Source organism: Schistocerca piceifrons, chromosome X (assembly GCF_021461385.2).
Source record: "Schistocerca piceifrons isolate TAMUIC-IGC-003096 chromosome X, iqSchPice1.1, whole genome shotgun sequence".
In the NCBI taxonomy this organism is placed as follows: domain Eukaryota; kingdom Metazoa; phylum Arthropoda; class Insecta; order Orthoptera; family Acrididae; genus Schistocerca; species Schistocerca piceifrons.
The window spans coordinates 791,050,682-791,071,331 of record NC_060149.1 but is presented as its reverse complement, the minus strand read 5'-3'; the positions used below and the strand labels follow the sequence as shown (position 1 = coordinate 791,071,331).

Here is a 20,650-nt window from a genome sequence, read left to right as displayed (position 1 = left end):
AGTACAGTGTTTGGCGGTGAATCGCACAAGACTTTAATGACAGCGAAACAAGGGGACGTGATATAGTTCTCAGAAGTTACCACATCCCATTTGAAGGCGTTGTGAGTATTAACTTTGAAGACGAAATTTTTGGCGAGCGGGAAGATCTGTGTTTGTTATTGTTTTGGTCAATATAGTAGGTGCTTTGTGGAACTGTAGTGGTAACTCAGCCATAGGCTTCGTGCTGTTCCGATTTATAAGAAACGAAAAGCAGAACGCAAAATGGGTTGCAAAATTGTTGGAGAGAGAATAGGAAACGTAATGTACATTGACATTCTGGGAGGCAAGTGAGTTGATAAGTTAAAATGATTGTGGTTAGCATATCGTATTTTCCCGTAGAATATAAATGTAGAGGATTTATCTAATACTGTGTCGTATGTGCTCAAGCTGCAAGTACAGCGTTGTACTGAGAACGTTATAAACTGCAGATTTAGTTTCATAGTTGTAAGTGTATATTAAAGAATACAAAGGTATGTTGTATGCAACTTAGTACTGTTTATATGGTTGATGGAAGGCTTCTTGAAAGTTAACTCTCATTTAAACATTTTGAGTTGTTAAGTAGTGAAGTTCTTGAACTTTATTTTCAGTCACTGAAGTGTTTAACGATGAAACTTGCTAAAAGCAGAAGGTGACATGCAGCTAAACAGTAGATAGTGTGAGAAATTTTTTCATTTGCAAAACAAGATACTGAAGTAGCAGGTAAGGGTTTATGCGGCTTACATTCAGAAAATCAGCGTCTTCAAGACACATAATGTCTTTGTAGTTCTCTATGCAATAGGTCCTGATGTTTTTAAAAGGGTACTGTTTTCGTTGTCTTGTCATGCCTGGAGGAATTACTGCAGCAGGAAACCCAGGGTTCGTTGTCATTGGGGAAGATGCGATACACAAATTCATTTCCATCAATGTCCAGTTTGCAATGTACTCTACCTTTATAGCTAACGTTGAACTCAAAGTGGTTGTATTTAGTTATGTGAGGTACTTTGTTAGCATTACTATCCTTCAAGAAATTTAGCCAGTCATATGTATTCACAGCAACTTCGCCTATTTCATTTCCAACAGCAACAGTTGAGTTAACGTGTGTTGTAGATGTAGATTTCTCAATGCAGTCGGCGAACTCTTGTATGGAAGAGGTATAGGTGACCCAAAATCTTTTCTTTAAAAGTCCAGATGCCCAGTCACATGCAAATTTTGTGTGACCTACTGGCATGAATGACAAAACAGTTCTCTTATTTTTGTTATTACTGATTCTCCGAGCAAGATATCCTAATAAGGTATTGTTTTTGTTCTGACCTACACAGTTGTCAGCATGAATGAACATTGTCTTCTCCATGACTGTAGTTTTTCAAGTAGTTGTGGAAAAGACTGGCAACAACATTGGATCCCTTTGTTGTTCCTACACTTTCTGGGAGCAGATAGTTCGCTTGTTTGTTCACAGTCTCACACTTAACCCCCAAATATTCCTATTCTGAATGGAACCAAGAACTAAATAGGTCCAGGCTGCAACGGGTTACTGGGTATGTAAACCTGCTGGGCCATGTCAAAACCGTAGTGTACACAACTTCTATCACCATCTTCAAAATTTTCCTTAGTCTTTGGTTTTTGTTTGTACTGAAAATTTTACTCTTCCGACAAGAGGTCCCTTTTTGCTTTCCGCTTCACATTTACTATCTGAGGCTAATGTCATGTTATTTGCTCAAGGTCAGGTGCTGACGCTACACCCATCTGCTTAGACCTGTGACGTACCTGTGATGAGGATGTTTCAGGTTGCTATTGGAAGAATTTCTGCTGGTTTTCTGCTGAGATAGTTTGAATTTTCACATTGTGCCTGATGGATTCATTTTTATGTTCGGAAATATTAGTGGCATGTGTTTCTTATGGTCAGAGATTTAATATTAATTTTTTCTTTCTTCTTCAGTTGTGAATAAGATACAGATATTTATGCGTAGGTCATTACTTGTTGCAGTGGGAGATATTTTTGTTTTTATTATATGTTTTATGATGGCGCTGAATGAGCCGTCGCCAGTGTTGGCTGGTGACCAGTGCCAAATAGAAACATATAAATCACAGCAGGTTTGTCAGTAATGTCAATAAGGTGCTGGCTGCATGGTCTGGATCTGCAACAACTAAAATAATTAGAAGTCGTTGGAAAAAATTATATATATTGTACTTAACTGGTTGTTCAGGATTCTTCTTGGCTTCATACGTATAATTATAAACAGATAGCTATTGAGGCCTCACTTAGCCCATACGTTACTAAGCGCCTTGTTAGAGGTTGCTTCCTATCAGCTGAAGGTTATGCTACTTTACTACTTGATGTTCCGAGCAAGAGTGGATGAGAGCTCGCTAGAAACTTGATACAAGCCGCAGAGCAGTGCTGGTTATGACTCATGGGTACAATGATACTAATACGGACAGCAATCGATAACTTCAACCCCTGACAATTGTGGTATCATACGTTGATACCACATTCCTCCCTCGCAAATCTGCGAACGGCCATTGAATGTGGCTTATGACCGCCACGTGGGGGACGCCATGCTGATGTAGTCGAGGAGGTGGGGAGCCTGACTGCAGGCGAGGCATGCCCACCTACACCCTGCCATTCCGACCAACGGGAGACAGGAAACGCCTGGAAATCTACTCCAGGGTGCACGTCAACATGAGGCATCTGCGCTTCTACAACTATGGGAGCAACCGAAGGGTCGACCTCCATCAGGTCAGGGTACCTGACCGGCATCAAAGACTGGAAATCAGGAAGTGCAGACTGTTCTGTGGCGTTGGATGGCGTTGTAACCTGAATTTCACTGTGCCCTATCACAGTTGAAGGCACCTGGTCTGTATGGTCATCTGGTCCCCGCAGCGTTGCTGGCACTGCGGGCGACTCCCCTATGAGACATGGTATGCGCGCTGGCGCGGCAAAGGCAAAGCTACGGGTGCTGGCACCCAGGGGTGAGGAGAGCAAGAAAGAGGGCCCTTCGGGGGCACCCCCGACGGCGCCGACACTGGAAACATAGGGCAAGTGGCAGAGACACCATGGCTAAAGAGACGCATCTGCTTCTAATACCTGGACACCTCACCAGATGGACCTGATATGACAAACATAGCACGACCAAGATGGCGAAGGGTGCACCCTTTCAACCATCGGCGATTGCCGTGGGAATGATGAAAATAGACAATATCATCAGGCAAGTTTTGTGGGTCTGCCATGGCAAAGAAACGCGGTGTGGGGGATGCAACAAATGCAGAGTTCTGTGAGGATGACCTTGCAGCGATTCACCTGCAAAGCACCGTCGCATGGCTGCGATCGGTACAAAGACAAAAACAACAAAAGAGCATCCTCACGAGGTTGAGAGTCAATCAATTTAGACATTTGCGACTTAAATGTCCGAACGAATCTTTCAACGGCTCCGTTCGATTGAGGGGAGAATGGTGCTGAAGTTAAATGCTGAATACCATTAGCTTCACAAAAGGTTTTGAACCCTGCGGACACAAATTGAGGTCCACTGTCAGTGACAATGACTTGTGGCAGTCCTTCTATGCTAAATATAGAAGACAAGTATTTGATGGTAGCAAGCGATGTTGATGACATGTGGACAACAGATGGAAAACTGCTAAAAGAATTAACCATCATGCATCCCAAACAGGACAAGCGAAATCTAAATGTAAGCTATTCTGTGGCAAAGTTGCCTTAGGCCAAGAGAAAATTTTCTGCGGTGGTGCGGATTGGTTTTCTGCACACACAGAACAAGAACAACAAATCTTGGGTATGTCAGCAACAATACCAAACCAGGTACGGTGACGGCGAGCTAACTGTTTTGTCTGTACGATACTCTAATGACCTTGGTGAAGAAGTCGTAGCACAGGTGACTGCAAAGAACAAGGAACAATAACACGAGACTGATCGATCTCCGTGCAGAGAAAAATGACACCACGTTGGACAAAAAGTCGTCTGCACAAAAAAAAAGACGAACCAATGGATCTTCGATCCAAATTTTAGGAAAAGTAACATAACGCAAAACAACACTTAATACTAGGTTGTTAGCTGTTACTGTGGTTATACAACAAAAGTCAGCAGAAAAACTTTCTACTACATCATCATTTTGCACACCAGTGAACATACAAGCCTGTTCGGAAAGGTCGAACAGCAAGTCTTCAGCTATTGGCTATCTGGGTAACGTGTTGGCGTGGGTTTTCGTAACTCCAAAAATCAAAGCAAGAGCTTCCTTCTCGATCTGCGAGTAGTTACGCTGCGCAGAGGAGAGTAGCTTTGATTTAAATGCAATCAGGCAATTGCGCAAATAAATTTTGTGTGCAAGAACAGCTCCGATCCCAAAATCGGACGGGTCAACCATGAGGCCAAGAGGTTATGTACTAGATAACAACGGAGATTTAAGCTGCTGAAAGGCACATTCGCATTCAGGCAGCCAATTGAACAAAACGTTCTTTCAACATAGTCGATGTAACGCTGCTGCAAGAGATGATACGTGAGGCAAAAACTTGTAATAATAACTGAGCTTTCCAAGGATGGATTGTAATTATTTAACTGTCTTGCATGCTGGTAGCTCTGATATTGCTCTTATATGATCCGGACTTGGGTGGATGCCTTGAGAGTTTATTACATGTCCTAAGTAGGATAACTGTTCAGAAAAAAATGTACATCTGTCCTTATTGAGTTTAAGTCCATTCTCATGTAACACTTCAAATAACTGTCTCAAATTATGCAAATGTTCGTGCTGTGTGGAACCAGAAGCTATGATGTCATCTAGGTAATTACACACTGAAGAATTCGATGCACAAAGAGTCTGTAACTACTGCTGAAATAGTGCAGGTGCAGAGGCTCATCCAAACAGAAGCCTCTTAAATTTGTAGAGACCTAAATGCGTTTTCACGACGAGAGTCTTGTGGGATTCGTCATCCACAGGAATTTGAAGATATGCATCTTGCAAATCTAACTTGGAAAAATATTTACCTTCACACACATTGTCAAACAAGTCTTCTGAACGTGGCATAGGAAATGTTGCAACAACAAGTTGAGGATTGATGGCGGCTTTAAAATCCATGCACAGTCACAATTTGCCTGATGGTTTTGTTAAGATAACCGACAGTGAAGCCCATAGTGATGCTGTCACTGGTTCAATCACTCCTTGTTCCTTAAGTGCATGCAGTGTTTTAGCAACTTAATCTAGAAAGCGCATGAGGCTGTGCATTGTCCTTCAATTCAGTATGCGTCTGAAAATTTGTCTCGCGCCCTAAACCTGGCGAAAAAATATCAGCAAACTCTTGACATAGTTCGGAAACACTGTTGGTGGGAACACGTTTAGTGACGGGTAGAATGTCATTGTGCATAATTAAGGAGAATACATCAAATAAATCAAGATCAAGAATGTTTACAGATGAGGGTGAACACAGTACATGAAAAGAAATCACTTGAGTTTGCCCACGGTATGTCGCTGGCAAACTGCCCAGTCCTAAAACCTGATACTTTGACCACTATAGGTAGCTAACGTAACATTTGCGTTACTCAGTGGAGGTGAACCAAGCAATTCGTAAGTTTTATGATTCATGAGTGTAACAGAAGCCCCAATGTCCAACTGAAAAGGGATCATATGATTCTGAATGTTCAAGTCTACAAAAAGTTTGTTCTGCCATCAGCGAAAAATGACATTGAGAAGCAGTGTGCACTGGCTTATGTTGACAGGCAGATCGTGTGTGACGGGTCTCCTTACGTCGGCTTGCACTGGCATCACAAAGAAAATTCACACACTCGGGCAATGTCACAGGTACTGGAGGCGAATGTACAACATTTATTTCCATTGCTTACGGCTCATTTTGTAAACCGTTCCGGTGGAAGCCACTTTGTCTGGAAATGTAATATGGATCATTAGATTTTTGTCTTTTGAGGCACACTGCCTGGACATGTCCCTTCTTGTTGCAAAAATGGCACACGGCCTTGTGCGATGGGCAGTTCTGGTGTGAGTGCTTTTTAAGTACATTGCGGACATGAGCACAAAGCAGGCGGCTTCTGTCGGCACATAACAGGTGTCTTTTTCCTGGAAGTGAATTGGGCAGGCGTGCACCGAGCCGGTACAGCATCATGTATGTGTGATGCGCGTGCAGCCAGCTTGCTAACCTGACAGACAGCTCGAGGCGATTCAAAAGAATTTGCAGCAAAATCCAAAGTGTCCTGCCTGTCCAAAATGTCCAACACTTGTTCTAAAGTGGGGTTGGATAATTTAAGAATTTGCTTTCTAATGCGTGTGTCTGACACGTTTTGCACAATGGTGTCCTGTACCATGATGTCAGAATATGATTTGCCACAAGAACATGAAAAGCCACAGTTGCGAGTGAGGCCTTGCAAAGTGGCTACCCACTCACGGTAATTCTGCTGAGGTGCACGTTTTGTGTGGAAAAATTTGTACTGCTGAGTGACAACATTCACACTTTCCTTGTAATAATCAGTTAATTCCTGAACAAGTTCTTCGAAACTGTGCTGATCTAGAGAACTTCTCGGGAAGAGTTTGAGGAGAATGTGGTACGATGCCACGCCAACACAAGATAAAAGCACATGCAGCCGTGTTTTTCTTTGGATGTCATATGCAGCAAGGTGGTGTGAAAACTGTATGTGTCACTCCTGCCAGCTTTCCACGCAGAAGTCAAATGCGCGAAACGGCGGGGCTGTGACCTGCTGTACGGCCAGCTCCTGTGCAGTCGGTACTTGTGGCACAGCTTGTTGTTGTCCCTGGACTAGCAGTCCCAGTGTGTGTAGTAGTGCGTTGGACTGCTGATTCTGTAATCGTAACAGTTCTGCCTCTGGATTTGCCATCACAACGAAAGCAAATAATCACGAACGGGAGTAGGAAAAAATGTCATGCACTCACAATCACATCATGCAGAGAGGATGGGTGGCACAGCCGGGTATATAGTCTGTAAACATGTATAAATAGGCTGCTGTCACTGTTCCACTTTCCAAAAAATCTGTACCTTTAACCTTGTCGCCATTTGTTATGACGACGATGAACGAGTCGTCGCCAGTGTTGACTGGTGGCCAATGCTAAGTAGAAACATATAAATCACAGCAGGTTTGTCAATAACATGCTGGCTGAATGGTCTGGATCTGCAACGACTAAAATAATTAAAAGTCGTTGGTAAAAAAATAGTATATATTGTACTTAACTGGTTGTACAGGATTCTTCTTGGCTGCATACATATAATTATAAACAGATAGCTATTGAGGCCTCGTTTGGGCCATATGTTACTAAGTGCCTTGTTAGAGGTTCCTTCGTGTCAGCTGAAGGCTTTACTACTTGACGTCCCGAGCAAGAGTGGATGAGAGCTTGCTAGAAAGTTGATACAAGCCACGGAGCGGCGCTGGTTGCAACTCGCGGGTCCAACGATACTAATATGGACTGTGGTCGATAACTACAACCCCTAACAAGTGTGGTATCGAACATTGATACCACACTATGTATGGTATGAGTTTGTTGACTATAGTTTCTTTGTGTATATTGAAATTGGTGGTGACCAATTTTTCATAAATTTTGGGATTTTTCTTGTCAGTGTGTGGCAATTGTGTTGGACTGTGATTGGTTGATATCATGGTTAATGATGTACCATTAGAATATGTTTCTGATATTAGTCATGTGGGCATGGTTTGGTTTGTTGTACTGTGGTCTTTGCATTAGGTAGAGTAAGTGAAAGTGTGGAAAATAGATTTTAGCATTTGAGTATGTTTCTTTTTGTACAGTGGGCTTTGTTTTTTGGTGCTATATAGGTCAATTTGTGTCATCGGGTTTTGGAGTTGGGTGCAAGTTCACAATATCAAGACCTTTGCTTGAGGATTATGGGTGAAGTGAAATTTGCAACACCATGTTTTAGGGTTGTATGTTGGTTCCTGGTGTCGAGGGCTTTGTTGGAGCTATGTAGGTGAAAATTGTGGTGTTGAGTTTTTTAGTTGTGTATGGGTTACTGGTATTGTAGTCCTCATTTGAGGTATCGAAATTTACAACCCCAATAGATTTTGTTTTTGTAATTTTTTGTGTTAAATTTTGAGGATTTCATGTGCTTGATTTTTGGGCAACTATCTGTTTTGCTGTAATGTCATTATTCTTACTGTCATATATTTGTCCGTGCCCGAAACCACCTCCGTCATTGAGTTCTCCTGTCAATTTCATTCTGATGTTGGAGTTAAATACTTCACATGTAATTTATGTTTGTTTGCAGTTGTAATAAGTGATGTCATGGTCACCGTATTGTATGTGCTTGAAATAGTTTAAACCATGTTGATGACATTACTGTTCAAAACAGGTGGGTGGAGTCATGATTTTGTTTTGCCAATCTACCTTTTATAATAGTTAGAGCAGTAGATCCCTTTATATAGACTGATTTTGTTCTTCAGATATAGTTTGTGTGTCTAACTAGAAATAATGCTGTGTTCCAAGGATCATTGGTCTGTTTGTACCAAAATGGTGTAGGTTACATTGGTTTTACACTCTGTGTCTTCTGTGTCTACATTCTAGCTACTTACAGATTAGCAGCTAGCTCACTGGCTGAAAAGTAATAATAATGAACATTTTGGTCTCTGTCACTGCTCATGTTACTGTGAAGGAATATTGACATTTAGTTCTAAATAGCCCAAGCAATCTTAGTCTTATGCCACAAGGTTTTTGTTAAATACCTCTCTTCAGACAGATGTTGCCAGAAAAAGCAATTTCAGTTCAGGTTTAAAATTGTGTAAAGGTTTCCAGCAGCCAGGCACATTTGATTTTATTCTTCAGTTTCTATTTACCATGACCTGTTTTGAATTCACAAGCGATTTATCATCAGATGGGACATATTTATTGCATATTTCCAGCATTGTTGTGGCTCATGTAGCTATGGCCAGAGAACAAAACATGTACACAATGAATGTAGTGAGAAGTATGTACAGTTCACGCCTGGCCACAGCTGCACCACTCCAGCAGTGCTGCAAACATGCACCATCTGATGATAAGGCAACAGTTGGCTCTCCCCATCCTGTGCATCATACTGCACCTGAGAATGCTGTCTGGTGGGTAAAAAAAAAAAAAAAAATAAAAAAATAAATTAGTCATTATAGTGGGCATATAGGTGTCAAGAAAGAACTGTAGTGTGGCTGTGAAAAATCAGTTCAAGCTGAACTGTGATCTGCACCATCAATACAAGTCAGAGATCTAACTTAGGAATTATATGCTATGGTGTGAAGATATTTGAGAAGCTCCCATCTAACATACAGCAAGTAATTGGTTATCTCAGCCAATTAAAAACATTCCTGGTGATGTCTCCTTCCACTGCTTATCTTAGTGCAAGGGTTTGATTCCTCCTTTAGATGGATGGCAAGTAGTATGTTGTAAACTATCCTGTGTAATAACATTTAGGTTACCATTTTCTTTGAAAAATACTTTATTAATTGCGTAAATATTAAGTTCCTGTTAAGACAGTCTGCAGCTACCTAACGTAACTGAAGTAACAGCAGCTTTCTTTCTAATTCATTAGAACACTTTTAACTGGCAGAGACAGAACTATTATTAAGCAGTAATGTAGGGCTTAAGCAATGTTTGGTTGTTTACTTGTTCCATAGCCCTGTAAGTTCACCTTCTTGGTGGGATGTAAAGAACATGGTGAATGAGTAGAAGGAATCACTATTCTTTCGAAATTGTGATGGTTTATTTATGTCAAGCCATGTTAGTAAATGTATATCTTGTGAAGGAGCTGTTAGAATGTGTGACGTTTGCCTGCTTTATTTCTTCCTTGATAGTCCTCTGTGTCGGTGTGCTGCAAGGTTATACTAGCTGAAAGATAGTGGGTGGAAGCTCAACACTGACTACTGTAAATGATGTTGCCAACAGTTGCACAATTGCGATTCACAGTTCTTTACTTTCACTGTTCACAACCTGCCCAATATTACACAATTATATGGCGGATTAACTATGGATTAATGTTGAAAAGCCTCATTAATAGGTTGCAGGCAACGTCAGCATATTGCTGCAATAGGTTGCCATTGAATATCTATGAGCAGTAAAAACCTAACTAGGCAGTTCTTGCAGAATAATACAATGTGTGTGACACTATTTCTCAAATAAATTGAACAGACATTGTCATTAATTGTTCTAACACACGGCTTATTTGTGTTACACTTATTCCACTGTTAAGTTGATTGATTGTTGTTAATTTAACGAATACATAATTCCAGTCTGAAAATCGGCTGTGGACTGACTGTCTCAGCACCAAAAATCAGTTTTTTGTATATCCCCACAATAATAGGCACTGAAGCTTTACAGTTTCACTGTTTAAGTTACAGAAATTACAATTAAAATTTAACTCATAACTCATTCTTTTTAGTAGTTCCTTCTACCACAAAGATTAGGCTGAATCATTTGTTTAAATAATGAAATTAATATAGTTACACAAACAATACATTTGACAAACCTGGTAATTATTTTGGAATTAATTAAGGGCTGACTTTGCTAATATGTTTTTGAATACAGCCAAATAGATACTTTAAGAATCTGAGTAGTTTTTCTTCCAAATGTTTATATTTACTACAGAATTTATATTTGTTTATAAGTCAACAATAGAATCTGTCACAAAACAATTACTGATTTCACCCTATAACAAAAATTTAACTAGGAATGGTCAAAATAAATTAGGAAATTAATTACATATACAAAAGTAGGCACAAAATTAGACCTCGTGCTATATTCCTTAAGACGAAGGGCCAGCATTTCTCTTTTATGGAAATGCAGATTATATTCATACATGTAAAGGTAACTAGGCAAAAATTAAAATTAAAAAAAATTTAAGGAGGCAGGTGCAAAATAAGAGACGAAGTAAAGTGATCCCAGCTTGCTTCGTAACAAATGCTTAAGGCCTTGAACATGCACCTATAAAATGACTCTTGGTAAACACTAGCATCACTGTCTGCAGCTGCCCATTTGCATTGTGAATGCAACATGTTATCATATTAGCTGATTATATGCTTCACCATTTGACAGCTTAATATTTGCTCAAATGCAGCAGTTTTCACTCCTAGGTGCTTCATTGGCAATGGAATGGTGTACTCTACACACAAAATTCATGTTACTAATCAGTACATACTTAATTCTTTTCTAATTTGACATACAGTGATGTTATTCTACTTATGTTTGTTCTTTCCACTCATTCAGTATATCTTTGATTTATTTTCAGGAACACATCGCAAATTCAGTAGTACCACAACAGAACGACTACAGGAGCGAAATGTACACCTCGCCACTCTAAATTGGGGCCCAGCTCATCGCCAGACTGCAGAAGAATGTCTCTGTGAAATAGGATACCCTGGACCATATTTAAGCTCTTATGGGGCGTGATGGTTACAGAAACATCCGCCAGCTTGTCACAAGCTAGTAATATTGGTGACTGGGCTGAGGATGCTGTTTTGATCAAGACTGACCCACATCTCGTTTTGGAAAATCCCTCCACCACTCCAAATGCTCCACAAAAAACTGAGGCTTCATTGTCATGAAAGATTGCCCATCAGCTCTCGAACATACAAGGTACCATGGCGAATAAGTTCTGCTGCCATCCTTAGCCTGATGTTCCTTCCATGGTGTGGCCAAGAAGGGGAACGATTTGGCGTCGCACTTCTGTGTGTTGAATTGAACTTGTGATCGCTTAGAGACTGCTAGTATTTTACCACCAGCAGCAAGAGATGATGGAATACGCTTCATCGTGTGTCATTCGCCCTGATGCCACCCACTCAGACCAAGGGCACTACCGACAGGTGCCACCTGGCAGGACGGCCATTGCCGGACGTCCCGATGCCCCAGGGGGATGGGTATCTACCCCTTGGCATATGTGGGGATTTAATGGCGCAGGCATGAGCAGAGCGATCTCTGTGTGGTCAGGGGGCTACAACCAACACGGTACATGGCAGCCCCACCACAACAGACTGGCTACCGTGCTGGATATCAGGTGCAAAGAAATCCATGGTCATCGTTGACACAGAAAGCGACACTGCATAATGCATGGTGGAAAACACATCCAGGAAGGTGTCCTCACCCAAGAGATGGGGAATGAGCGGGACTGAGATGCGACAATGAGGAAGTGGGCTAAAGATTTCAATGCACGATGGACATTATGCACCATGTAAGGCTCCCTTCCCCAATTGGCTTGATATTTGGGAAAATTTTGAAGAATGGAGTTCAAAACCCTACAGGGGACCGTCACATAAAGACTGAAACATGGGAAACTCCTTTTAATCGCCTCTTATGACAGGCAGGAATACCTAGGGCCTATTCTTACCCCCGGACATGCAGGGGGAGAACCATCAGTGATTTCACCATACAGGCAAAGCAAAGATGACTGATGTGAATCTTCTACTTACTATCTAAACGTTTTGGGGATGACTGGAAGAGCATAGGAGATTTAGATTTCTGTGCAAACTTCATTGGTGCAGTTCCTATTGTAACTGGTAGTGAGGAAGGGGTTTGTACATCAGCTTGTGGTTGCTTGAAAGGAGCATGAGGACCTTACCAAATATTAAGAGAAACCAAAAGAATGGCCATTCTCAAGATTCTATAAATCAAAATATTTTCCAGAAAGACATGCTGAGTTTGATATGAAATGATTAATGTGACCATATTTATTGTGTAATAAAAATGTTTTCAAAGACAAATGGCACCAAAAAGGACATCATTAACACTATTATTGTACAATAGTAACAAAAATAAATACTTAGTTATGTATTTGCCTCATTAATTTTTTTTATTTTTATATTTGTATTTAGTCATGGCGTATTAAGACTGACGCATTTTCCTTAAATATGAAGAACAGAATTGCAAAATTGATTTCACTCTTTCATGTTTCTAGAAGTACATTTCAAACATAACAACTTCACATTTTAAAATTTGTGAAAAATTTCCCAGGTTACAGGTAATGAGTTTTCTTATCATTATGCAATTTGAAATGATGCTCCCCAGTTACACATAGTGGACAATTTCATAAGACAATGAATTCACGGGCAATGAACATAAGTACATTCTCTCAAAGAATGCATTTTGGACCTTCGGCATTAGTATCTAACTGCATAGATAGTAAATTGAGCCAGATATAGCTTACTGTTGATGTTATTTTTAATGTTGCTGGAAAATATTACAGTGTTACTGACAGATAACTACAGGTAAGTTCTTAAATATGCATGGCAGTGTTGTTCCAATTTGATGGGCATTTGGATACCAATTTGAATTTCATTCGTCTCCTGCAACATCAACCTCAATGACATGCAGAGAATGCATATACATCATAATTATCTAATAAATAAGATGTTTCATGAGACTTTTATGGGTGCCACTGAATGGGATGAGGGCTTGTGGGAAGTAATCATCACGAATAGTTTAGTAAAATTTCCACAGGCATGATGAATTAACCCCATGCTAATATACAAATGGAGTAACCAATTTCAAATGAGATGTTTACCCTGTTTTTATTTTTCAAGGTAACTGCCACAAGACGTACATTCTTCCCAGACTACTCACTGTGCCATTTCTTCCTGTGCGGACCTTAAGGGCAAAGACCATATTCCTTGATTTCTAACAACCGAATTGAGAAATTGCACCACCACAGTTAATGAAAATGGTAGACTATATCTGCTAGAAAAAACTCGGGGAAAAAAATGGGACTAAGACTTTAACACCTGTGATGTTTCTAATGGCTCTCATCCCTGGTACATCACACATTTCAAATTCTTTACAGAGATAATGTTAGGATAACGTATTTCTTTGTTTATTTTAGATGAAAATATGGCCTTCCAGAACTTCCAGTTTCTGTTCACCTTAATCACTGAAGTGACAGAAGTCATGGGCTACCCCCTAATATATTGTCAGACCACCTTCTGCATGACGTAGTGCAGCAACTTTATGTGGCATGGATTCAGAAAGTCATTAGAAGTTCCCTGCAGAAATATTGAGCCATGCTGCCTCTACAGCCACCCATGATTCTGAAAGTGTTGCTGGTGCAAGATTTTGTGCACAAACTGACGTCCTAATTTTGTACCATAAATGCTTGATGGGATTCATGTCAAGTGATCCAGGTGGCCAAATCATTTGCTCAAATTGTGTAGAATATTCTTCAAACTAATCATGAACAGTTGTGGTGTGGTGATATGGTCAATTGTCATCCACAGAAATGAAGTCCATAAATGGTTGCAAATGGCCTGCAAGTAGCTGAACATAACCATTTCGTCAACCATTGGTTCAGCTGGACCAGAGGATCCAGTCCAGTCTGTGTAAACTCAGTCCACACCATTATGGAGTCACAAACTGCTTGCACAGTGCCTTGTTGATAACTTGGGTCCATGGCTTCATGGGGTCTGCACCACACTAGAATCCTACCTTCAGCTCTTACCAACTGAAACAGGGACTCATCTGACCTGGCTACAGTTTTCCAGTCATCTAAGGTCCAATCAATGTGGTCATGAGCCTAGGAGAGGCACTGCAGTCTATATCGTGCTGTTAGCAAAGGCACTCCTGTCGGTTGTCTCCTGCCATAGCCCATTAACACCAAATTTCACCATGCTGTCCTAACGGATACATTCATCATGTCCCACAACAGTTTCTGCAGTTATTTCATGCAGTGCTGTTTGTCTGTAAGCACTGACAACTCTGTGCTGCATTTGTCAAGAATGTATACCGAGTTCCTTTAATACTTTGTTCTTATCTTCCTCCCTCATTCTTTCTTCCTCTTGTCTACTAACAGCTTGTCTTATTAAGAAAGAAAATGTATGCACTGAGACACTGGAATCTCCATTAATATGACTGCCATGAGGTCATAGCAGAGCCTCACACCTAACACTGTGTGCCTGGTTTGGCCTGGTGGTGAAACATCCGTCACTATGCATGTGGCAGTCAACATGTTAAAGTCACACACACTATTAAGACTTTTTTTCATTTCTTCCCCTCCTCTCCCCTCTCCACCTCTAAGGTACTATACATCTAAAAATTTATTCACAGTGCTAGAAAAGAAATAAAATAACAGTTTACAATGCTTGCACTTCAAGATGACAATCACTTGAAATGATGACATGTAGCTGACCACACATTTCATGTCTTAAAGAAGTTAGACTTCACATCTTGCAAGACTGGCATGGAACTTCAATTAATTTCCTCCTGAATTTGGTCCTTCATTTCCTGGAGCGGTGTTTGGTGGGTCTACTGGAAGATCTGAGATTTCAAATGACCCCAAAGGAACAAATTACATACTGGAAGGTCAGGGGATCTTGGAGGCCAGGAAATGTCCCCACTGTTGGAGATCAGATGACCAGGAAAGATGTTCTGTAGCATGTTAATGGAATGCTGCAAGGTATGGTCTTGTTGAAAGAATGTCTCTAAAGTTACAGGAAGATCAGGAAGTTGTCACATTAGGGTGTGTTTCACTATGTGAACATAATGTTTTGTATTCATGGTACCGGCATTAGCACAGTTGTCTTAGAAAAAATAGCACCCAACAATTCCAAACATTAATATACTGCACCACACCACCACTTTATGACTGAAGTTGTGTTTCATGAAGCATTTCAGGATTTTCACATGATCAGTCGCTAAAGTTTTGCTTGTCAGCAAAGCCTGACACCTCATCATTCATGGTCAGATTGTTGCACAGACGTGGGTGGTGGTTCTTGAACCCCAAAAATTTCTGGTGAAAGAATAGTATTTTCAGGAGCTCATTTGCATCAGTTTTTTTGCACTATCTGAATTTTATATAGGTAGTTTTGCAGTTCTTTGTGCTATATTCACCACACACTGCAATCTGTTGCATCAAGTTTCAGCACATGCTTTTGTGCAGAATGCCTGGAATTTTGGCTGAAGGCTTCTTCCATTCTTGCAACATTCTCTAGTGTACACACCCATTTTGCACTTCCATCCTTCTTTTGCACCTCATCACCCATTTCCTCAAAGTTCTGTACCTGTACTTTGATAGCATGTGCTGATGGGACAGGGGCATGACTTGCGAGATTGTAATGAGTACAAAAAACACACTGCATAGCTGCTTAGTTGTCATTTTTGGAAATCACCTTTGTGGCAACAACACATTGTTCACTGGCCATGATGGCATCTCCACTGAACATAAATATCAGGGTCAGTGGCATCACTCCCGTTTTGTGATTCCTACTTCCAGTGTTGCCAAATCTCTCATTTCACCGCCGCGCCTGTTGTTTGTTATTTTACCTTTCATATCCAAAGCTAAAGAACCAATGCATGTGTATATGACATTGGTAAGTGCATCAAGTGATCTTCAGTGGTTTCAGTTGTAGTTTTCATGTTCATGTTTCATTAATATTCCTGATGCACACTTCAATTGTGAGATCATAATGCAATGGACAATACGGAGATACTACTATACCTGAAAAATAAACTTACTTCCTTACTACTTTATTTTCCAAGAGGCTAAATTACTGCCTCAGATTAATTTTACAAGTAGTTAGCAAAGTTTGTGTCAAATGTTATCAAACAGTGTTTTTTCCAAAGATTGTAGCCAATGGATTATACTCTCAGCCAACATTGCAACTTATTTTTACTCTCTGCATAGGACATTACATTACTGTGAAATAAACACAAGTGACCTCAACTTACAACATTAGTATTCCTTCTTCTCTGACTTTTGAACTATGTAAATGAAATGTGCATATGGCATATTTTGCCTGGGGTACCCTTTCAGGGAGTTTGTCAGCTGCAAGTCATTTTAGTTGATTTCATTTTGATGACTTACATGCCGGTATTGATGAGGACAAAACAGTACCCAGTCCCCAAGCAGAGGAAACTGCTGACTCTGCTGGTAATCAAATCCAGGCCCCTTAAATGGCATTCAGCCACACTGACCACTAAACTATGAAGGTGGGAGTGAACTATGAAATGCAGTTAAAAAGAGTTCATAATTGAAGTATCAAAAATTTCAGTTATATGCTTAAAATAATTAGACATCACTTTTGATTATAGATCTTCACAGTTATTAATTTACAAGGTATGTCCACAAAGCAAGTTCCATTTGGTTATATAAAACAAACGTGCACAGACAGAGACAGAAAAAATATTTATTGTAAAAAATCTGCAACTGTTAAACTACTTTTTTACATAGCTTCTAAAATTTTGTAGACACTTGTCATACCGTGGCACAAGTTTTTGTATGCCTTCTTCATAGAAGGTTGCCACCTGTGTATTCAACTATGTGGTAACATGTTCTTTTAGCTTGTCATTATCATTGAAGTGTTGACTACCAAGGACAGATTTTAAATGTAAGAAGAGAGCTAGGAGCAAGGTCTGGGCTGTACTGAGGATGATCAAATGCATCCCAGTGAAATTCTCATAAGAGCTGTGAGGTTGGGCATTATTGTGGGAAAAAACACCTTTTGACAGTAATCCTTGGCGCTTGTTCTGTATTGTACGGCACAATTTCTTGATGATCTCTCAGTAACCATGTGCATTGATTTCTTACCATGAGGCCAATCAATCAGCAAAATGCCTTTTCTGTCCCAAAAAATGGTGCACATGACTTTTAGAGGTGTCAAGATTTGCTTAGGCTTAACCTTTGTTGGGGATGAAGTGTGCCTCCATTCCATTGATTGCTGTTTTGTTTCAGGGGTGTCTTACATTACCCAAGTTTCATCCCACCATGACTATCCGAGAAAGAAAACCATCGATTTCTTCACTGTACTGTGTCAAAAACTGAAGTGCACTGCCCATCCGTTGTTTTTTTTGTGTTTTTCAGCAAGAAATTTGGGTACCCAACATGAGCAAAGTTTCCAAAATTTCAGTTTTTCAGTAACAATTTCAAGAATTAGTGATTGTGAGATTTGCAGAACTTTCATAGCAAGGGCACTAAGTGTAAACTTGTGGTTGTGCTTAATCTTCTCTTCAATTGTGTGAACCAGTTCATCAGTAACCACAGACGGGCGTTCACTCCATTCTTCATCGTGAACTTGATCACGTCCTTCATTGAACAGTCTGACCCATCTTCTAACCATTGAATCACTCATAGCATTTTGTCCATAAACCTCACAGATTTGCCAATGAATTTCCTTTGGTTTAACTTTCTTTGCATTTAGAAAATGAATCGCAGATCTGATTTCACACGCGACGGCATTTTCAATTATGGCTGACATTATAAAGAAGCACTACAAAGCACATGTCGGCAGTAGCAATTTGAAAATGGCTTACATGTCTTCTCATTGAGGCAGAGTAACTGTGGTGCATGCTCGGAACTGCGATCGTAGCGCTGCCGCAGATAGAAATAGAAACGGAACTTACTTTGTGGACTACCCTCGTATTATTCAGTGTGGTCATTTAAAGATACAGAAGGGATGAAATTATCATGACTAGACTTTTGAAAATATATTTCTGATTTATCTGAAACAACTCTGTATCTTTCTAGTAATTCTACTTTTTTAATAAAAATAAGGAAATGCGATTCTTGGATTATCTTAGAAGAGAATAATTTACAATAAGCACTGTAACTACACACACCTCAAGTGGAGGGTCATTACTACAGTAGCACCAGCAATGCCTGAATGATAAATTCTAATTTAAAGGCACTGTAGTTAGGTCACTATTCCCATTTAATTCCAATCTTTGATGTGGCCAGTATTCATGAAGAACATATTTCTGTCAGTCTAATGTGATATTTTATAGTTTTAAATGAATGAAATGGTAGTTACATCCCAAAAACAACATTGTGGTGTACATACAGAAGGGAAAAAGCAGGGTTAATAGCACTGGGGGGAGTTTAAAATATTGCTTCTTTGGAAACAGCTCATACAAAATAATACCAGTTTTTAAATTTTTCATAAAACACAGTTTTTAAACTAAATGTAGCATCACCTGGTTCCTTTAGCGGCTGTGAGGAAGTACATGAACAATGAGTATTATACAACTTTTTTTTTAACACTGGTACAGTTTTAAGAAAATCTGCACATGAAAGAAATATTTTATGTACATCATGTTCCTAGCCAAGCATGTTACTCATATTCACTATCCATCAGAACTGCTAAAAACAGTTAAAGTTCAGCGCACAGATTATTCCTCGCTGATAAGCTCGGCAAAATTTACAGTTAACAGTGACTAAAATAGCTTTTTATGGATTTAAAATTTTTATTCAGTCATAGTCAGAGGAACAATACAATTCGTTTCTACATCTTATGTTCTCAAAGTCTCACACTATTTACTGACAACAGAAGTAAAATTATGCATCTTTCCATAGTATAGTTAACACCATAATCTTGAATTATGATGGAAATAAATTTTTTTCAAGTCTCTGTTCCTTTTTACCTACATTTTAACCCAAGAAATATTTTATACTTCAGCTAAAGCCAATGACTGATGTAGAAATATCTAGTAGGTGTTACACAAAATATATAACAGGAAAAACAAAAAGAGTCATTAAGATGAAAAGTTCTCCTCATGCAGATCTTCTCAAAGAGTGGGTCTGCCTATCACATTTATGATGGATTTACTAATAACCTCATTTGTTTTACTTTTAGCCATCTGAGGGCCTATTAGTATTAAATTTTTAAAAATGAAAAAGTGATTTTTGATGAACAATCAATATTAGTCTGCAGAGAAAGTAATATTTCAATAATTTACTTGAATTTGCAAGAAGAGCACCAAACTTCTGCCTGATACATAATACCCACAGTTAACAAATGTTACAATAGAGATTATAAACCAATACATAATAATCTTTCACACAAATAAGAAGATATAAGTAATGTCATTATGTTGAGTCATAATTAGAAAAACATGGCGTAAGAGCAAAAAATAAAAGAATTAGAAACTATCAAAGCAAGTTCATCCCCCCCCCCCCACCCTTTCAATAGGCAATTACATTTTAAAATCAAAGGTTTACTGTCAGTCATGAATCACAGCAGTTTGACAGCCTCCAGATTATCATGGCTTTCCAAAGTTGCTAAGGCTTCAAATGTGATTGTCTGTATGAGACACTTGGAACACACACACACACACACACACACACACACACACACACACACACACACACACACTTAATAGGGAACATGTCCACCGTTTTCACATGAATAACAGCGGTGAGGTGACACACAATGGCATGTAAGCAGTGAGGTCTTGGTAGGTCACTGTAGGGAGGTGGCAACACACCGCACACCCAAGGCACCCAATTTCCATAAATTCCAGGGAGGGGGGCGATGAGCTCTGATGCCACATTCAATCGCATCGCAACTGTGTTCAATCAGGTTCAGATCTGGCTAATTGAGGTGGCCAGCACATCAATTGGAACTCACCACTGTGTTCCTTGAACCATTCTGTCACACTGTCATATATCTCATTATCTTGTTGAAAAATGCTACTGCTGTCGGTAAACATGATTATCGTGAAGGGGTACATGTGGTCTGCAACCAATGTACGATACTCCTTATCCATCATGGCCTAGCGTAAGCTCCACTGGACCCATGAGTGTCTACTTGAATGTTCCCCAAAGCATAATGGAGCCACTGCCAGCTTGTCTCCATTCCAAGTGAAAGTGTGAAGGAGATGTTCCACTGGAAGGTGACAGATTTGCACCCACCCATTGGCATGATGATGATGGCATCGGGATTCAG

At 39.9% G+C, this 20,650-nt stretch overlaps 1 long non-coding RNA gene across 1 annotated transcript; it reads left to right on the top strand.

The window, feature by feature from the left end:
• Nucleotides 1–127: 127 nt before the first annotated feature.
• On the top strand, nucleotides 128–12,785 carry LOC124721915. The gene is made up of 2 exons (XR_007006409.1): nucleotides 128–326; nucleotides 11,239–12,785. It is a non-coding gene; the product is annotated as an uncharacterized LOC124721915 (long non-coding RNA).
• The last annotated feature ends 7,865 nt before the right edge of the window (nucleotides 12,786–20,650 follow it).